At 43.1% G+C, this 19090-nt stretch overlaps 1 pseudogene; it reads left to right on the top strand.

The window, feature by feature from the left end:
• Positions 1-993: 993 nt before the first annotated feature.
• The window catches only part of LOC112229218, a 33438-nt pseudogene continuing 15341 nt past the window's right edge, over positions 994-19090 (top strand).

Below are 19090 nucleotides of genomic sequence, written 5' to 3'. Positions count from 1 at the left end.
TACTTGATTGATGAATTAAGGTCACTGATTAATAAGGAACTCCCCTCACCTGGTCGTCTAGGGCTTCATTTATTTACAATTTTGACTCCCCAATTTCTTTGACTCCCCCCTATCGCTGCAACTCCAGTACGGACTCGGGAGAGGCGAATGTCGAGAGCCGTGCGTCTTCCGAAAAATGACCCCGCCAAGTCACACTGTTTCTTGACACAATGCTTGCTTAACCCGGAAGCCAGCCGCACCAATGTGTCAGAGGAAACACCGTACATCTAGCGACTGTCTTAGCGTGCATGCGCCCGCAAGAACCCCTAAAGGATCTTCCAGGAACCTTTACTTTTTAGAGTGAAGAACCCTAAGGTTCCTCAAAGAACTTTAAGGATCTTAGAAGAACCCTTGTTGAACCCCTAATATTTAGAATGTAGGCTGAAACACCTGCATTTTGGAGCTGCTATACTCAAGAAAACAACAGATTCAGCTTTATTAACTCAATTATATAAATAAATAAAAAAATTAACATTTTTTTCAAACTGATATGTGACACTTAATAATAACCTTGCAATTTATCACTCATTAAATTACTTTTTTACATTTAACTAGGCCAGTCAGTTAAGGACACATTCTTATTTTCAATAACGGCCAAGGTACAGTGTGTTAACAGCCTTGTTCAGGGGGTAGAATGATAGATTTTTACATTGTCAGGTCAGGGATTCGATCTTACAACTTTTCGGGTTTCTAGTCCAACGCTCTAACTAAGCTACATGCCGCTCCAATGATTTACTACATAAATCACGACTGGTTTACTACACATCTAAACAGCAATCAAGTAGTAAAAAGGTTTTGCGTAGTAGTGACGAGTAGTAATTCAGTAGCACATTTTCATGAGAGCGAGCTGGCCCTACCACCTCGAAGGTCTTTTACCACGTCATTGTAGCGTGGTGTGTTCAAATGTGCCGGCCCCTTATATTTGTTGAGTGACGTATGCTCTTTTTACTCGCGAGTCATTGGAGTAAAAGGCTTTCAATCACCCCAGCATCCCCATCGCTGCATTCACTCACACAGCAAGTCACAGCGTGATAGTTCCCTACAATTTGTGCTGGATTTTATTCACTGAAGTTTTCATCTCAAAAGTGTAAGCGTTTTTTTTGTATTTCATTTAGTATTTAGGCATCTGAAAATGTTGTTTTCTTTGGCTTTTGCAGTAGACTACCACGTCTCTTGCTTTTGGTCACGCTGTTTATTCATTGTCAATGTATTCCTTTCAAAATATTTACAAATGTGGCTAACTGCTAGGAATATCTTTCAAATAAATCCAAATGACGGAGTTCCTTTTATGTTCTAATCGTATGGAGTCATTCCAAACATGGAATATTGTCTTTGCGCTGACTAGTTGGAATGGATCAAGTTGGCTGGTGTCTGATGTGGCACCCTCGTCATAATTTGGCACCCTCATCACTATAATTACGCCTAGGCTACGCAATTCATCGACGCGAACTACCTTTAACGCCTATCGATGAAGGTCTTTTCCCGGTGGACTTTTTTAAAGACCCCTGACGCTTGCTCTTAACGTCAGCACGCATAATTTGCGTTAAGGTTTTGCAAACGTATAACCTAAAGGAACGTATCTTTCATATCAGCGATAAATCATTTTCAAAAATCAAATAGTTAACGTTAGATGACACCTTTTTTTTAGGGTTGGTGTTCCCACAAGGCCATAACTCCACGTTACTTGTCCTATCTAGCATAGTCCGAACACCTGTGTGTAACGGAAGAAGGCCGGGAGACACGTTAACTGCAATTGCGTCACACCATCCATATGCCTCCACCGTCAAAATGGTAAGCAGCAACTTCTGGATATGTGTGCAACAAAAGTTCAACATTCACCTTCTGCTACGATTTGTCAAGCCGTCTATGCATACAGTTTGACACAATCTTCGATAAATCCACATTTTGAACCACACAGAACGCATTGCAACTGCCTCTGTAACGCTGCAAGGCAAACAGCGTTCCATTGGAAATGAATGTACTTCTGGTATATCAAAATGCAAAACACTGTCGGTGTGAGTGAGGCGATGCTCCGAACACATTTTCAAATCCAGCATAAATTGTCTCTTTGTTGCCTACTATCAGTTATCCCAGGGTTTCACAAATTAAGTCTTAAGGCACCATTTGGGTGCGCGTTTAGTTATTGTGTTGCCCTAGCACTACATGGCTAATTTAAAATAACCAAAGCTTGATGTTGGTTATTTGAATCAACTGTGTAGTGCTAGGGGAACAAACTAAACGGGCACCTGGACTGAGTTTGGGAAACTCTGAGTTAGCCTACCATGCAGGTTCGCGCCTTCCATCATGCTTCCCATTGCTGACACTGAATCTATGGCATTATTTAGGATGCTTAGGACAGAAGTTGATCATTTACTAAATAAAACGAATTGTTTGAACAACAATGTGCATAAAGTGTAGGATCACAAAAAAACATGCCTTGTGCCGGATTTGACCCCATTCCCTGTAGTCTGTGTCCTGGTCATGAGTCCCCGAATCTACAGAATAGAAACAAATCCTAACTATATTGTAATCAGGGTGTCTAGCAGACCCAGTGTTTGATAACGACATGGATCAAAGTAAGCACGGGAACCGTAGCGAAATCTGTGTGATCTCGCGATTTGTTTGAAAAACCACGTGACCAAACAAAGGTTTTGGACGTTATTGATCACGTGATAATGATACTTTTGAAACAAGCATCGATATATTGTCCGGTCGGTAGTGCGTCGGAGCTCCGGTATCAATCGTCCCATCACTAGTAAGTGTATATTTTGCATTTGTGGAATTATTTTTGATGTGACGTGAAAGTAAAGACCTTTATTTTTCTAAAACTATTGCAATTGAGAATTGACTCACGTTTAGATACTCTGGCAGCGAAAAACTACCTCTGTAAAACAAGTCACATAGGTTGCATGGACTGTGTGCAATAAGTGTTTAACATGATTTTTTTGAATGACCACATACAATTAATTATCTGTAAGGTCCCTCTGTTGAGCAGTGAATTTCAAACACAGATTTAACCATAAAGACCAGGGAGGATTTCCAATGCCTTGCAAGGAAGTGGACCTATTGGTTGGGTTAAAAATGGGTTTTAAAAAAAGCAGACATTGACTATCCCTTTGAACATGGTGAAGTTATTAATTACATTTTGATGGCGTATCAATACACCCAGTCACTACAAAGATACAGGCGTCCTTCCTAACTCCGTTGCCGGAGAGGAAAGAAACTGCTCAGGGATTTCACCATGAGGCCAATGGTGACTTTAAAACGGTTTAATGGCTGTGTTAGAACTGTGGATGGATAAACAACATAGTTACTCCACAATACTAACTTAATTGACGGAGTGAAAAGAAGGAAGCCTGTACAGAATACAAATATATTCCAAAGCATGCATCATTTTTGCAACAAGGCACAAAAGTAACACTGCAAAAAATGTGGCAAGGCAATTCACTTTGTCCTGAATATGAAGTGTTATGTTTGGGGCAAATCTAATACAACACATTATTGAGTACCACTTTCCATATTTAGTCAAGTGGTGGCTGCATCATGTTATGGGTGTGCTTGTAATTGTTAAGGACTTGGGAGTTTGTCAGGATAAAAAAATAAACGGAATGGAGCTAAGCATAGGCAATATCCTAGAGGAAAACCTGGCTGTCAGCTTTTCACCAGACACTGGGAGATAAATTCCCCTTTCAGCAGGACAATAACATAACACACAAAAAAAAGTAAATGTGCAGCAAAAAGACAAACCGCACAAACAACCGGTATGTTGGCTTGTAAGGAACATTTACATGATTTTGCAGGCATTAGTTTCAGGCAAAGAATTGTGTATTACAGCCTGACTAGCCTACTACTTTTGATTAGCTTAGGCTACATTTAATTGATTAGGCTACTTCAATTTTGTTATTGAATTGCTTTAGATTGTCTTAACATGTCTTTATATTCTAATTTGAAGGAAGCCTAGCCTAAAGACAAGTTATGGGTCGCGTTCCACTGCTTAGACGTTGCATGCATCAACCAATGGTTGCTATAACTTATCATGTGGTTAGCTGATACGTGAAATACCTTCCCAGGCGTTGTAAGATCTGGCATGCATCAACAACGCCTGGGTAGAGGAATGTGCCCAGTATGATGATGGTGGTAGCCTGAACTTGTAAAACGCACATTCCAACAGGACATTAGGACCATCTGAACTATTCTCCAATGTATGATTGAATATGTGTGCTGTGCTGTGCTGAGTTTCCTGTGGTCCTAAGCAAATCAAATCAAATCAAATCAAATCAAATTTTATTTGTCACATACACATGGTTAGCAGATGTTAATGCGAGTGTAGCGAAATGCTTGTGCTTCTAGTTCCGACAATGCAGTAATAACGAGCAAGTAATCTAACTAACAATTCCAAAAAAACTACTGTCATACACAGTGTAAGGGGATAAAGAATATGTACATAAGGATATATGAATGAGTGATGGTACAGAGCAGCATAGGCAAGATACAGTAGATGATATCGAGTACAGTATATACATATGAGATAAGTATGTAAACCAAGTGGCATAGTTAAAGTGGCTAGTGATACATGTATTACATAAGGATGCAGTCGATGATATAGAGTACAGTATCAACGTATGCATATGAGATGAACAATGTAGGGTAAGTAACATTATATAAGGTAGCATTGTTTAAAGTGGCTAGTGATATATTTACATCATTTCCCATCAATTCCCATGATTAAAGTGGCTGGAGTAGAGTCAGTGTCATTGACAGTGTGTTGGCAGTAGCCACTCAATGTTAGTGGTGGCTGTTTAACAGTCTGATGGCCTTGAGATAGAAGCTGTTTTTCAGTCTCTCGGTCCCAGCTTTGATGCACCTGTACTGACCTCGCCTTCTGGATGGCAGCGGGGTGAACAGGCAGTGGCTCGGGTGGTTGATGTCCTTGATGATCTTTATGGCCTTCCTGTAGCATCGGGTGGTGTAGGTGTCCTGGAGGGCAGGTAGTTTGCCCCCGGTGATGCGTTGTGCAGACCTCACTACCCTCTGGAGAGCCTTACGGTTGAGGGCGGTGCAGTTGCCATACCAGGCGGTGATACAGCCCGCCAGGATGCTCTCGATTGTGCATCTGTAGAAGTTTGTGAGTGCTTTTGGTGACAAGCCAGCCTCCTGAGGTTGAAGAGGCGCTTGCGCCTTCCTCACGATGCTGTCTGTGTGAGTGGACCAATTCAGTTTGTCTGTGATGTGTATGCCGAGGAACTTAAAACTTGCTACCCTCTCCACTACTGTTCCATCGATGTGGATGGGGGTGTTCCCTCTGCTGTTTCCTGAAGTCCACAATCATCTCCTTAGTTTTGTTGACGTTGACGCAAAAAGGGGAAAGACAAGCAGTTGTGGCTGTAAAGGGTGACCTTTGCTGTCAGTGACCCAGGACTATTTACTTAGGCTGTCAGGTGACCCAGGACTATTTACGTAGTCTGTCAGGTGACCCAGGACTATTTACGTAGGCTGTCAGGTGACCCAGGACTATTTACGTAGGCTGTCAGGTGACCCAGGACTATTTACGTAGGCTGTCAGGTGACCCAGGACTATTTACGTAGGCTGTCAGGTGACCCAGGACTATTTACGTAGGCTGTCAGGTGACCCAGGACTATTTACGTAGGCTGTCAGGTGACCCAGGACTATTTACGTAGGCTGTCAGGTGACCCAGGACTATTTACGTAGGCTGTCAGGTGACCCAGGACTATTTACGTAGGCTGTCAGGCTGTCAGGTGACCCAGGACTATTTACGTAGGCTGTCAGGTGACCCAGGACTATTTACGTAGGCTGTCAGGTGACCCAGGACTATTTACGTAGGCTGTCAGGTGACCCAGGACTATTTACGTAGGCTGTCAGGTGACCCAGGACTATTTACGTAGGCTGTCAGGTGACCCAGGACTATTTACGTAGGCTGTCAGGTGACCCAGGACTATTTACGTAGGCTGTCAGGTGACCCAGGACTATTTACGTAGGCTGTCAGGTGACCCAGGACTATTTACGTAGGCTGTCAGGTGACCCAGGACTATTTACGTAGGCTGTCAGGTGACACTGGTTAGATTTCAGAGTAGTGGTGCTTTCAAGGCAACTGTAAACTCGAGTGAGGTCAAATCGTGACATCATTCATCTTCATGTTGGAAAGTCTGAGCTCAAGGATGATGCCCGAGTTTCCCACTTGGAATCCCAAGTTGGATGACCGTTAAATATATTTTTTCCCGTCAGAGCTAGTTTATTTATTTTTTCCTCAGTTGTCTTGAACGCACTGAAGTTGGAGGTTGGAGCTTTCCGAGTTCCCAATTAATTGTTTTGAATGGGGCATAGGCCTGTCTTAAATTGTCAACAACACACTCCTTATCAGTCACTTCAGGGAATTTTCATTGCGATGTCTTGTCTAGTGCGGAAATGTCCCACATAGCCTAATGACTCATTGACAGAACACCCACAGAAATTTAGCTAAATACAGAACATCTCTAGATGATTGTTTGTGTTTTCCTTGACTATAATGTAGGCCTATTCACTAGTCATTTAACTCTCTGAGCTCTCAAAATAATTATGCCACCCTTTGATGTGCCTTAGGCTACATTTAAGTAACTGTCCAATGTAAATCCAGAAGAAAAACACTTAAAGAAATGACACCTCTAAGCTGTATATAACAGGCCAATCAGCTGTTTACTTTCCTGAATATTTTTAATCACGGTACATGCCCACACCATTCTTTTGTTGGGGTAGGCCCACACTATTCAAACACCGAATAGCTGCTTTTTAACACAGTTCTCCTTCCAAAATGTTTTAATTTTTTCACTCATATTGTTATTAATTATAGGTCATATTTCATTGACATCTCAAACACTGGACAGTTTACTTTAAGTCTAGCTGGTAGGCAACACCAAAAAAGAGATCCTGTTTTGGTCGATAATGGCTCCGGTACTATAAATAGATCCATGTGTTATGCCCTCAGATTTTCCTTGAAGCCCAAACGGAATACGTCCCCTCCCGTGCCGTCGGTTGTCTCCATGGTAACTCTGTATAGAACCAGATTTGGCTTCAGTATGTCTCAGCTTTAGTCGAAAGAGTTATACAGTAGTGCAGGGGTTGGCAATTCCAGTCATCGGGGGCCTGATTGGTGTCACAGTTTTGCCCCAGCTAACACACCTGACTCCAATAATCACCTAATCATGATCTTCAGTTTAGAATTGAATTTGATTAAGCAGCTGTGTTTGCTAGGGATGGCGACAGTGTGACGCCAACCAGACCCTGGAGGACTGGAGTTGCCCACCCCTGCGGTAGTGGTTACTCATTATGAGTTTCATAACACGCAAGCAGTTGGTCAATGAGTGTGTCGGTCTAAATGGCCCTCAAACTATGGGTTTATAAGTGAGTGTCTGTGTGTGGTCCTGCTCTTTTATGACTAGCATAGTATATTTGTGGTGCATTGGAATGACAGCAGAATGACTGCTCAGACCGGTAGCTACACACAATTTCTTCATCAGGGCCGTCACGGTTTTTAAGCATGGCATCTTGTAGCCTGGTTCTAGATATGCTATTAGGTATTGAATAGTGATGGGGGGGATCGATAATTACATTTCGAGATAATGTCAAAACGGCACATCATCAATAATATCGCAATATTATTTTTGCGCTAGTTGGCAGCACTTGCACAACTCCAGTATTTTTCCTTCATAGCTTGATTTCCATCTTCTTTTGAAATAGAGGGACAATTTGTTTATAGCACTTATTTCCACGACTGATCAAAACTCATTTTCTTATTTCATCACCTTCTTCATTTAACTTCTCAAATTATTGCCATACAGGACTTCACTGCTGTTGCTTCCATGTCTCACTGTCTGCCATTTTCCCAACTGGTAACGATGATGACGTGCGGAGCACTTTATATTAGTGGCAAATCATTTGAAAGATGTATAGCCATCTCTTCCTACTTATAGCAATGTTGCGTTAGGTATTTGGTGAATTTCCATTTTTGCCTTTGATCATGATCGGAACCTGTTAATGGTAGTTTTGTGATAACTGCACTGTGATCTTAAGTTAGTAAAAAGAACATTGACGTCCGGTTAATGTTTTCTAAACGTTAACAATTCCAAATTCGTTTAAAAGTCACATCCCTTCCCCATCTTAATCAGGGAGGTGGCTGTGTAAATGCAAATGTCCTTGTATGGTCCTGAGCTACCTGGCAGACTGGCATTGCTTCACAGGGCTGCCTCTGTTCCATCAGCGCTGTGCCTGAGTTAGCCTAACTCTGTGATTTTAAAGGTGACTTTTATCACTCTTGTTTGATGCGTTTGAATAGCTGCTTTCACGATGAATAGACAGTCAAGATGCTGATGCTCTGATATATCCCCACAGTGTTTCTCTTGACAAAGCATGTGATAACTTTAACCAGGTCATTACAAGCTGTCGTGGCCTTAATCATTGACTTGGTTTCATAAGACACAAGGCCACAATAGAACTTCCAGTGCCCAACCAGATACACCTCAAGGGGTGCACAGTATAAGGTAGCTGAAGGGTTTTGAACACTTATTTTCTGATTGTTGTCAAGGTTATGCAGAGCACAACAAAGCATGTACTGCAATATAGGTCTTCCTGTTGCTATTCGCAATGCTTTGTGTTGACATATACAATTTAATTCTGCTGCAGTTGACTAGCCTGGAAAACCATACTGTTATTTTTCAGTTTCACTTCCCTAATTAGAGCAACACTAACTTGAAACGGAGCTGAGTACTTGACAGCGTGTTGTAAATGATTGAGTTGCAACTTGCGTTCAAGCTCACAGGAAATCTGAAAAGCAGTGGATTGGTATTGGCGTGTTCTATAATGTTTTGGTGTTCCCCTCCCTCTGTCTGACTCACCCTCCCTCTCTGACTCACCCGTCCTCTAGTTTGACTCACTGTTTGTTTAGTTAGTATCTATGGAACCAGTTGGAGGGTTAACACCACTGCTGTGTACAGTCAATTCAATGGAGAAGGGTTTTGTGTGTAGAAGTTGTGTGCAGAGTGTTTTGGCTTAATGGTTACATTTCCTCTGCCAAAGCACTGAACAGTATCTATGCAGTGAACTGACATAGCTTTTTTAATGGACAGTGTTGTGGTAGAGGATATGTATCTATGCAGTGAACTGACACAGCTTTTTTAATGGACAGTGTTGTGGTAGTGTTTCTATGCAGCTGGATTTAAATTGCTCCCTTTACTCTCTGTTCTGAACGTGCTAGACGGCCAGTTCTTATAGCCTTTAGCTGTACCCTTATCCTAATTCTCCTCTGTTCCTCTGGTGCTGTAGTGGTTAATCCAGGTCCTGCAGTGCCTAGCTCCACTCCTACTCCTCAGGTGCTCTGATTTGTTGACTTCTGTAACAGTAAAAGCCTTGGTTTCATGCATGTTAACATCAGAAGCCTCCTCCCTAAGTTTGCTTTATTCACTGCTTTAGCACATTCTGCCAACCCGGATGTCTTAGTCGTGTCTGAATCCTGGCTTAGGAAAACCACCAAAAACTCTGAAATTTCCATCCTATCTATAACATTTTCCGCCAAGATAGAACTGCTAAAGGGGGCGGTGTTGCAATCTACTGCAGAGATATCCAGGTCTTTACCAAAACAATTCGAGCATCTACTTCCCAGAAACAAGTCTCTCACCGTTGCCGCTTGCTATAGACCACCCTCTGCCCCAAGCTGTGCCCTGGACACTATGTGAATTGATTGCCCCCCATCTATCTGAGCTTGTGCTGCTAAGTGACTTAAACTGGGACATGCTTAACACCCCGGCCATCCTACAATTCTCGGGCCGACTCTCTTCTCTGTATACATCAATGATGTCGCTCTCGCTGCTGGTGATTCTTTGATCCACCTCTACACAGACAACACCATTCTGTATACCTCTGGCCCTTCATTGGACACTGTGTTAACAAACCTCCAGATGAGCTTCAATGCCATACAACTCTCCTTCCGTGGCCTCCAACTGCCCTTAAATGCAAGTAAAACTAAATGCATGCTCTTCAACCGATCACTGCCCGCACCTGCCCTCCTGTCCAGCATCACTACTCTGGATGGTTCTGACTTAGAATATGTGGACAACTACAAAACCTAGGTGTCTGGTTAGACTGTAAACTCTCCTTTCAGACTCACATTAAACATCTCCAATCCTAAATTAAATCTAGAATCGTCTTTCTATTTCGCAACAAAGCATCCTTCACAAATGCTGCCAAATATACCCTCAGAAAATGTACCACCTTACCGATCCTCAACTTCGGCGATGTCATTTACAAAATAGCCTCCAACACTCTACTCAACAAATTGGATGCTGTCTATCACAGTGCCATCTGTTTTGTCACCAAAGCCCCATATACTACCCACCACTGAGACCTGTTTGATCTCGTTGGCTGGCCCTCTCTTCATACTTGTCGACAAACTCACTGGCTCCAGGTCATCTACAAGTCTCTGCTAGGTAAAGCCCCGCCTTATCTCAGCTCACTGGTCACCATAGCAGCACCCACTTGTAGCATGCACTCCAGCAGGCATATCTCACTGGTCACCCCCAAAGCCAATCCTTCCTTTGGCCACCTCTCCTTCCAGTTCTCTGCTGCCAATGACTGGAACAAACTGCAAAAATCTCTGAAGCTGGAGACTCTTACCTCCCTCACTAGCTTTAAGCACCAGCTGTCAGAGCAGCTCACAGATCACTGCACCTGTACATAGCTCATCTGTAAATAGCCCATCCAATCTACCTTATCCCCATACTGTATTTATTTTATCTTGCTCCTTTGCACCCCAGTATCTCAACTTGCACATTCATCTTCTGCACATCCTACCATTCCAGTGTTTAATTGCTATATTGTAATTACTTTGCCACCATGGCCTATTTAAATAAAAAAAATAACTGTTGGAGAGTTCTGCCATACTAAAGGGTATCCATGCAGTGTTAGCGTAATAATCTGTTGCCACGACTGCTGTAGCTGAGGTGTAGTGTAGTCTGATATCTAGGCTCAGTGGTTGGTTACCTCCCAAATGGCAACCTAATCCATATAAGTGTACTGTATTTGACTAGAGCCTTATGGGCACTGGCCAAAAGTAGTGCACTAAACGGGAATTAGGGTGCCACTTGGTGCAATTCCACAGTAATGGGATTGAGGTTTGACTTTAATGTGATTTCAAAGTTGAACAATTTACCAAAACTAATTTAGTGGAAGAACTGTGTAGATGTAAACTTTGGCAACGGGATCATGGTAAAATCTCCCTCTGATATTTAACTGTGACATGGCACCTCGAGATTTTACCTACAGTAAGTGAAGTGGATTTACACCCGATAATGGCATTACATCGTGGGTCCCTGATTTGTACTACACAGAAATGCATAATTATGGATATTTGTCATTCTCTTCATCTTTGGACAGTACAGTGTAGTACAATAAAGTAGGGTAGAGTACAATATACTGTACAATACAATTGTATAGTATACAATATACTATTCTAGACTGTGCTTTAGTCACTGTACTGTGCTCTCCAAACTTGTGAAACACGTCTATTATAGGTTCAGATTTGTTCCAGTCCGTCTCATAACATCAAGGCCGGGGTGGACTGACAAATCAACGTACGTGGACATCTGGTGTCTATCGGTGCTCAGTGGTAAATGGGAAGAAAGAGTGTCAGTAAGAGCTGGGAGAGATGGTATGAACGGGACAGCGAGGCAGAGCGAGGGAGGGGTTCTAATCACTTTATAATTCAAAGAAATGTTGATATCAGTAAAATCACTAACTAATTGGTAGGTCTACCATTTACTTGTTAGTTCTGTGAACTTTAATTACAGTGCCTTGGAAAAGTATTCATCCCCTTGGTTTTTCCTGTTTTGTTACATTACAACCTGTAATTTAAATAGATGTTTATTTGGGTTTCATGTAATGGACATACACAAAATAGTCCAAATTGGTGCAGCGAAATGAAACAAAATTACTTGTTTAAAAAATAAATGTGTGTGTGTGTGTATATATATATGCAATCACCACTTTTCCATTTAAAAATATATGTATGTATATACATACATATGTGTGTATGTATGTGTGTATGTACCTGTTCTGAAAGGCTCCAGAGTCTGCAACACCACTAAGCAAGGGGCACCACCAAGCAAGCGACACCATGAAGCCCAAGGAGCTCTCCAAACAGGTCAGGGACAAAGTTGTGGCGGTACAGATCAGGGTTGGGTTCTAAAAAAATATCAAAACTTTGAACATAGCACCATTTTAAATCCATTATAAAAAAATAAAGGATATGGCACCACAACAAACCTGCCAAGAGAGGGCTGCCCACCAAAACTCATGGACCAGGCAAGGAGGGCATTATTCAGAGAGGCAACAAAGAGACCAGAGAGAACCCTGAAGGAGCTTCAAAGCTCCACAGTGGAGATTAGTGTGTCCATAGGACCACTTTAAGCCATACACTCCACAGAGCTGGGCTTTACGGAAGAGTGGCCAGAAAAAAGCCATTGCTTAAAGAAAAAATTAAGCAAACACGTTTGGCGTTCGCCAAAAGGCATGTGGGAGACTCCCCAAACATATGGAAGAAGGTACTCTGGTCAAATGTAGGTTTTTGGCCATCAAGGAAAACCCAACACCTCTCATCACCCCGAGAAACCATCCCCACAGTGAAGCATGGTGGTGGCAGCATCATGCTGTGGGGATGGTTTTCATCGGCAGGGACTTTGAAACTGGTCAGAATTGAAGGAGCTGGAGCAGTTTTTCCTTGAAGAATGGGCAAGAGTCCTAAACTTTTATAGAGATCTGCCAAGCTTCTAGACACCCCAAGTGACTTGCAGCTGTAATTGCTGCAAAAAGTGTCTCTACAAAGTATTGACTTTGGGGGGGAGTGAATATTTATGCACGCTCAAGTATTATTCCTGTTTTGTTTCACACAAAAAAAAACGTTTTGCATCTTCAAAGTAGGCATGTTGTGTAAATCAAACAATACAACCCCCCCCAAAAAAAATATATATTTTAATTCCAGGTTGTAAGGCAACAAAATAGGAAAAATGCTAAGAGGGGTGAATAATTTCGCAAGCCACTGTATCCTCCCCCCATGAGGGAGCAAAATTAATTAGAAAATATATTAAAGATAATATTGCACAAGGAAATATTTCTCACATTTACAGAAGGTAAACAATTTCTATAAAATGTTACCTTTTTTTTAAGACTTTCTACTAGATGTTTTCTAAGATCCCTATTCCATCTGTTTTATCCTGAAATCAAAGCCTTTACTTCTGCCTAAAATGAAAAATGTTTGAAAAATGTATCCTTGCCTTCGTTTCCCCATAATATAGACTCTTACAGTAGCTTTCATTTGACACCCAATTAGACATGCTCCTATGAACTTCCCATGTTGGTGATCATGGGTCCGTTTCCATGGAAATACTCAGTGGTTGGAGTGTTGTGTCCCAGCGAACATTCCTTCCTGCTGATGACTCATGTCCTGGGCATGGCTCTGACTCTTGAGAGAGGCCTATGGGGAACCAGACAGTGTGTACACACACACACTAACAGACAAACCACCACCACACACACAAACAATAGAGCCTTTGGTTGAAATAGACAGCACGTTGGAAAAACACAGACTCATGCATTCTATCCATAAGGCACTGTGTAAATTTCCACAGTATACAGTCTCTTACAAACTGCAATTCACCCAGAGCATTTCCATGTTTAGGGAGTGGGTCTATAAAACACACACCAGGTTTGGGCATGTCACAGCCTGGATGGAGAAGAGAGGAATGTGGGCAGATTTGTTCACTTCTTATTAACCATTGGCATGCTGTGTACATGTTTCTCATACTGTACCTCACTAAGAATGTTGATCTACGGTGCCTTCAGAAGTGTTCATACCCCTTGACATATTCCACATTTTGTCTTACAGCGTGAATTCAAAATGGATTAAAAAAATAATAATTCTTACCCATTTAGACACTACCCCATAATGACACTGAAAACATGTTTTTAAAAATAAATTATCAAATTTTATTTGTCACATACACATGGTTAGCAGATGTTAATGCGAGTGTAGCGAAATGCTTGTGCTTCTAGTTCCAACAGTGCAGTAATAACCAACGAGTAATCTAACCTAACAATTCCACAACTACTACCTTACACTTGTGTGTATAAGGGGATAAAGAATATGTCAATACATGTTACAATCACCTTTGGCAGTGATTACAGCTTTGAGTCTTTTTGGGTAAGTCTCTTAAGAGCTTTCCACACCTCGATTGTACAATTCTTCAAGCTTTGTCAAGTTGGTTGTTGATCATTGCTAGACAGCCATTTTCAAGTCTTGCCACAGACTTAGTATAAGTCAACTGTAGCTAGGCCACTCAGGAACATTGAATGTGGTCTTGGTAAGTAACTCCATTGTATATTTGGCCTGGTGTTTTAGATTATTGTCCTGCTGAAAGGTGAATTTGGGATATTTGTATTCTGTACAGGCTTCATCCTTTTCACTCTGTCATTTAGGTTAGTATTGTGGAGTAACTACAATGTTTATCCATCCTCAGTTTTCTCCTATCACAGCCATTAAACTAGCTGTTTTAAAGTCACCATTGCCCTCATGGTGAAATCCCTGAGCGGTTTCCTTCCTCTCCAGAGTTAGGAAGGACGCCTGTATCGTTGTAGTGACTGGGTGTATTGATACACCATCCAAAGTGTAATTAATATCTTCATAATGCTCAAAGGGACATTCAGTGTCAGCTGCTTTTTTTTTTACCCCTCTACCAATAGGAGCCCTTTGAGGCATTGGAAAACCTCCCTGGTCTTTGTGGTTGAATCTGTGTTTAAAATTCACTGCTCAACTGAGGGACCTTACCTTATGTATGTGTGGGATACAGAGATGAGGGAGTCATAAAGAAAATGTTACCATTATTGTTGCACACAGTGAGTCCATACAACTTATGTGACTTGCTAAGCAAATATATACTCAACTTATTTAGGCCATAACAAAAGGGTTGAACACTTTTTAAAATTAATTTGTAAAAATGTCAAACATGAATTTATTTTTGACATTTATGGGGTATTGTGTGTAGGCCACTTATACACAATCTCAATTTAATTCAAGCTGTAAAACATGTGGAAAGAGTGACTTCAGAAGGTTTTCACCCACCCTGGTTTGCTGCAAAACCAGCCTTGAAAAAAGCAGGGTATTTATTACTGTACATCACAGCAAAACATGATGCAATGTGAAAACAAGTGTTTCTTATTTTTATTTTATTAGGCAAGTCAGTGAAGAACACATTCTTATTTACAATGACTGCCTAGGAACAGTGGGTTAACTGCCTTGTTCAGGGGCAGATTTTTACCTTGTCGGCTCAGGGACTCGATTTAGCAACCTTTTTGTTTCTGGCCCAATGCTCTAACCACTAGGCTACCTGCCGTCCCGTTGTTATTAAACAGGTTCAGGCAGTCCCTCCATTTTGGTCTGTTTTCTTCTGTTTGGTGCAGTGTATTACGACCCAGGTGTTTGCAGTACTGTAATTGAAGCCAAGGTGATGTCTACATAGGTTTTGGCCTGGTGCCTTGGTATAGAATGTGGATGTTGAATTCGCATCGCTCTACTACTATGTGCTGCTAGCAACTAACATTTCCTGTCTCCAAATTCACAGAATGTGGACATTTTATTCATCACAATACTGTTTATGCTACGAGCAACTGCAATACAGCAGAAGTGTCTATACCAGTGTTTGTGAGTATTAGCGTGTGTAGCTACTGGTTAATCTCGTCCTCTGCTGAGATTTGAAGACTGGGACTGATTGTATAACCCTGACTCACTTGTGGACTCTGCTGATCAGCACAGTAGCTGTGACTTTGACTGGCCCTGGAGTCATGTGGGTTTGACTGGGCTGCGCCAGTCATTTCCCCATACACAGGGTGTATGCTGCTGGAAGTGTGCGTGTCGGAGAGCTCATGCAAACATAAAGAACACCTGATGATCTCGTGCTGTGGATTGATGGCAGCATTCGCGCAAAATTGAAAGTGCGAACCACTGCTTTTAACCAGGGCAAGGTGACCGGAAACATGACCGAATACAAACAGAGTAGCTATTCCCTCCGCAAGGCGGAGCATCAGTATAGAGACAAAGTAGAGTCGCATCGGCTCAGACACAAGAGGTATGTGGCAGGGTCTACAGTCAATCACGGATTACAAAAAGAAAACCAGCCCCGTCGCAGACCAGAATGTCTTGCTCCCAGACAGACTAAATCACTTTTTTGCTCGCTATGAGGACAATACAGTGCCACTGACACGGCCAGCTACCAAAACCTGCGGACTCTCCTTCACTGCAGCCGACGTGAGTAAAACATTTTAAACGTGTTAAACCTCGCAAGGCTGCAGGCCCAGACGGCATCCCCAGCCGCGTCCTCAGAGCATGCGCAGACCAGCTGGCTGGTGTGTTATGGACATATTCAATCAATCCTTATCCCAGTCTGCTGTTTCCACATGCTTCAAGAGGGCCACCATTGTTCCTGTTCCCAAGAAAGCTAAGGTAACTGAGCTAAACGACTACCGCCTCGTAGCACTCACTTCCGTCATCATGCTTTGAGAGACGAGTCAAGGACCATATCACCTCCACCCTACCTGACCCTAGACCCACTCCAATTTGCTTACCGCCCCAATAGGTCCACAGATGACGCAACCACACTGCACACTGCCTTAACCCATCTGGACAAGAGGAATACCTATGTGAGAATGCTGTTCATCGACTACAGCTCAGCATTTAACACCATAGTACCCTCCAAACTCATCATTAAGCTCGAGACCCTGGGTCTCGACCCCGCGCTGTGCAACTGGGTACTGGACTTCCTGACGGGCCGCCCCCAGGTGGTGAGGGTAAGTAACATCTCCACCCCGCTGATCGTCAACACTGGGGCCCCACAAGGGTGCGTTCTGAGCCCTCTCCTGTACTCCCTGTTCACCCACGACTGCGTGGCCATGCACGCCGCCAACTCAATCATCAAGTTTGCGGATGACACTACAGTGGTAAGCTTGATTACCAACAACGACGAGACGGCCTACAGGGAGGAGGTGAGGGCCCTCGGAATGTGGTGTCAGGAAAATAACCTCCCACTAAACGTCAACAAAACAAAGTAGATGATTGTGGACTTCAGGAAACAGCAGAGGGAGTACCCCCCCCCACCCCTATCCACATCGACGGGACAGTAGTGGAGAGGGTAGTAAGTTTTAAGTTTCTCGGCGTACACATCACGGACAAACTGAATTGGCCCACCCACACAGACAGCGTGGTGAAGAAGGTGCAGCAGCGCCTCTTCAACCTCAGGAGGCTGAAGAAATTTGGCTTGTCACCAAAAGCACTCACAAACAACTACAGATGCACAATCGAGAGCATCCTGACGGGCTGTATCACCGCCTAGTACGGCAACTGCTCCACCCACAACCGCAAGGCTCTCCAGAGGGTAGTGAGGTCTGCACAATGCATCACATGGGGCAAACTACCTGCCCTCCAGGACACCTACACCACCCGATGTCACAGGAAGGCCATAAAGATCATCAAGGACAACAACGAGAGACTGGAAAAACAGCTTCTATCTCAAGGCCATCAGACTGTTAAACAGCCACCACTAACATTGAGTGGCTGCTGCCGACATACTGACTCAACTCCAGCCACTTTAATAATGGAAATTGATGTAAAAAATGTATCACTAGCCACTTTAAACAATGCCACTTAATATAATGTTGACATACCCTACATTACTCATCTCATATGTATATACTGTACTCGATGCAATCTACGGCATCTTGCTTATGCCGTTCTGTACCATCACTCATTCATATCTTTATGTACATATTCTTTATCCCTTTACACTTTTTTAATTAAAATTTTTGTAATTCAATTTTTTTTTTTACCCCCTTTTCTCCCCAATTTTGTGGTATCCAAAATTGTTAATAACTACTATCTTGTCTTCTCGTTACAACTCCCGTACGGGCTCGGGAGAGACGAAGGTCGAAAGCCATGCGTCCTCCGATACACAACCCAACCAAGCCGCACTGCTTCTTAACACAGCGCGCATCCAACCTGGAAGCCAGCCGCACCAATGTGTTGGAGGAAACACCGTGCCCCTGGTGACCTGGTCAGCGTGCACTGCACCCGGCCCGCCACAGGAGTCGCTAGTGCGCGATGAGACAAGGACATCCCTACCGGCCAAACCCTCCCTAACCCGGACGACACTAGGCCAATTGTGCGTCGCCCCACGGACTTCCCGGTCGCGGCCGGCTGCGACAGAGCCTGGGCGCGAACCCAGAGTCTCTGGTGGCACAGCTAGCACTACACTTGTGTGTGTGTGTGTGTGTGTGTATATATAAGGTAGTAGTTGTGGAATTGTTAGGTTAGATTACTCGTTGGTTATTACTGCATTGTCGGAACTAGAAGCACAAGCATTTCGCTACACTCGCATTAACATCTGCTGACCATGTGTATGTGACAAATAAAATTCGATTTGATTTGCCTAACCTAAAAGTGCACCTAGTTTTGAGGACGTAGGATAGTTTGTCTGTTCTCTCAGAAGTCACGTCTCATTGTTATGCTGCTTCACTAAAGCAACCCTACAGTGGTATGTGGCTTTCATTCCTCTCAGCTCACCTGTTTGTCTCAACATGCTGGAAATGAAGTAGTAATCTTCTGTTATTCACTGCGTCTCTCTCTTCCTATTCAACAGTGGTTATTCATGATGACGCCCTCTTGAGGTCGGTGTGTTAGGTGATGTTCCTGTTGACCCCATTGTGACCTTGGTGGTTTCCGCTGGGAGTAGACAATCGTAAGCAGAACTGTCAAGTCACAGAAAGATGACATCAACATCCCCCTCCCACAGCGACAGCAGCAGCAGCTCGTCCAAACATGGCAGCCATCAGGTGTGTGTGTGTGTGTCTGTGTGTGTGTGTCTGTGTGTGTGTGTCTGTGTGTGTGTGTGTGTGTGTGTCAGTGTCTGTGTGTGTCAGTGTCTGTGTGTGTCAGTGTCTGTGTGTGTCAGTGTCTGTGTGTGTCAGT

This window comes from Oncorhynchus tshawytscha, linkage group LG31 (assembly GCF_018296145.1).
Source record: "Oncorhynchus tshawytscha isolate Ot180627B linkage group LG31, Otsh_v2.0, whole genome shotgun sequence".
Taxonomy (NCBI): Eukaryota; Metazoa; Chordata; class Actinopteri; order Salmoniformes; family Salmonidae; genus Oncorhynchus; species Oncorhynchus tshawytscha.
This window is presented reverse-complemented; position numbering and strand designations above follow the sequence as displayed.